The following is a 2,452-nucleotide window of genomic DNA, read 5'->3' on the forward strand; positions in this document are numbered from 1 at the left end:
TCCCTACCTTTTATCTTAGCCTGCTTGGCACACCCTCCTCATTCCTGAAGAAGGGCTTATGTCCGAAACGTCAATTCTCCTGCTCCTCGGATGCTGCCTGGCCTGCTGTATTTTTCCAGCACCACACTTGTCAACAACATTCAGCCTAACATGTCTTCCAGATCTCTGAGTGAGCATTATGACTCAGTATCATTCTCCTGCTTTTTCCCAATGCCTCTGCACATTCCTTCTGTTGAAATAACCGGCCAATGCCATCTTGAATGCTTCAGGTGAACCTGTCTCCACCACATTTTTATACATTTTGTAATACAATAGGCCATTGATGAGGTTATTGTTTTTGTAAACATTGCAGAATCGTTGATAGTTTCGCAGTCTTGGTTAATTTCAGCACAGACATTGTCAGTTTCAATGTCTGCATGGACTTCCATTGCTGTAGTAACAGGCACTAATTGCTCTTCCTGAAAGGGACGATTACACCAGCCCTGGCTATTAGCACTTTGCATTGAGTCTGTATCAAAGTGTTAGCATTTCTATCAAAGGTGTTGGCTGGACCCAGACACTTCGGCGGGCAGTATACGCTACTCATTTGTATTCTCTCCTCCACCAGCCTTAAACTAATCAACTCGGTTGTGAGTGCATTGTGCTAGCATTCTGGTGGCCCCAGGCAGTGTCTGTGTTTGCTCTGCTGTTTCTCTCCATATTGTGATCCATTGGTCATCTTGTGTGTCAAGTGGCCAACTGGTGGCTCAGCGGCCATCTTGTATGTTCATGTGCCTAATGTCACCCTGCCCCGTGCCATCTCCCACTTCACTTCCCCTTTGTGGTCAAGGAGGCGACTTTGGAGATCTCCCGCAGACCACCCGATTCACATGTGGAGGTAGGTCATCTCTAGGAGCTCCTCATCCTGAGGAGTATCACGGAGTGTCAATGTCGTTGGGGGCTCTTCCGTGGTGAACTCACTACTGGTACAGTTCTCGTCAGTAGCGCCTTACAGCAGAGCTTTAAACACCTGCGGCTGACACAGAATACCAGCATGAGTGCAATGAGGAATACTATCCCGTCTGCCAAATAGGGTCCCAAAATCTTCCCATCAACCAATTTAGCCAGCTGCCTGTAATTGTGGCTCTCTGGGTGATACAATTGTCACCAACAATTGGACAAACTTCCTCTTGCTGTGCTAATTGATAATCCACTGCGTAACATGTCTATTGTGTGTAGAGTCTGAGTTCAGCCAGCTCTGTATTAATTGCTTCCAGAGCTTTTGAGGTAATATTGCCTAAGATAGTCAGGCCACATACAAGGTCACTTTGGTTTTTAGCACTAACAACCCCTGCTGCACCCTCCAAAGATAGAGATCCCTAGAATCCCTATCCCAGTGATGAAGCCAAAGTGCTGGGAATCTGCCAGTCAGCGCAGAACTCCTGAGTGATGGAACGAGTCACTATCCTTCTCCGAACATGTCCCCGCTGGGGTGTGGTGCAGTAAGGGGTGTGAACAGGTTTGGGAGGTCTGGAGTATCTGTTGCATAAATCCCCCTAAATAGAAAACCAAATCCCTTCACCTTTTGGTAACATACATTGTCCTGTCCTTCCGTCTGTCTGTCCATACATGTCACCCCTGATCCCCGGTATTTTCCCCAGCTGGTAAGTGTCTAGCGGGTATGTCCATGTGGCAGACCTGACATGGGTGCCATTGCACTGACCGCATTTTAATTGCCTGCCCACAGTCACCTTCAAGCATGCCTGCTCGCTGCAGGTGCAGGTGAACTGTCCCCAAGTGACTGTGCAGTGCTGATAAGTGCACTGTGTCTGGACGCATGAGTTATATTTGGGAACTAGGGCTTAAATGCATCCCCATCCCTGCCCTGTGAAACAGAGTGGGTAATTACCAGGTTTTAAATGGATTTTCCCCTCCCTAGGCTGGGGGACCCAGCCCAATGGGCTGGTGGTCCTGCCCAGCTGCACATATTTACCCTGGAGTCCCCGTTTGTATTTCCCTATCTGCCCCTTACATGGTTCTCCCGAGGTGTCTGCTGTATACAGGTCATGAGGGCTCCACACTGGGGTGGCCACAAATAGCGATTCTACTGATCACACCAGTGGCTAGCAGACAGTTTGGTTCCCATGCAAACTTAGGTGGGTTTTATAGAAAAGATTATCTTCAAATCCTGACATGCTCCTGACAGTCGCGACACTTAAACACAGTGAATTATACACAGGTATATACATTTTGCAGTTAAAATAAAGTTATCAGTCAAAGTCTTTGCTTGTGTCAGGAGCTGCAGTCGTGTTTCTGTGTGGTTTGTTCTGGTGTGTTTTTGGTATTCCCCCCAGGATGACTGTCTTGTCCACCATCCCTGTCTGCCCCTGGGGAATGGTCAATGACATTAGTTTGGTCACAGGAATCTTTAAACAGTTTTATTTCTGGGTCCAGTGCTTCTGTGTACCTTTCC

Source organism: Chiloscyllium plagiosum, chromosome 3 (assembly GCF_004010195.1).
Source record: "Chiloscyllium plagiosum isolate BGI_BamShark_2017 chromosome 3, ASM401019v2, whole genome shotgun sequence".
Lineage (NCBI taxonomy): Eukaryota > Metazoa > Chordata > Chondrichthyes > Orectolobiformes > Hemiscylliidae > Chiloscyllium > Chiloscyllium plagiosum.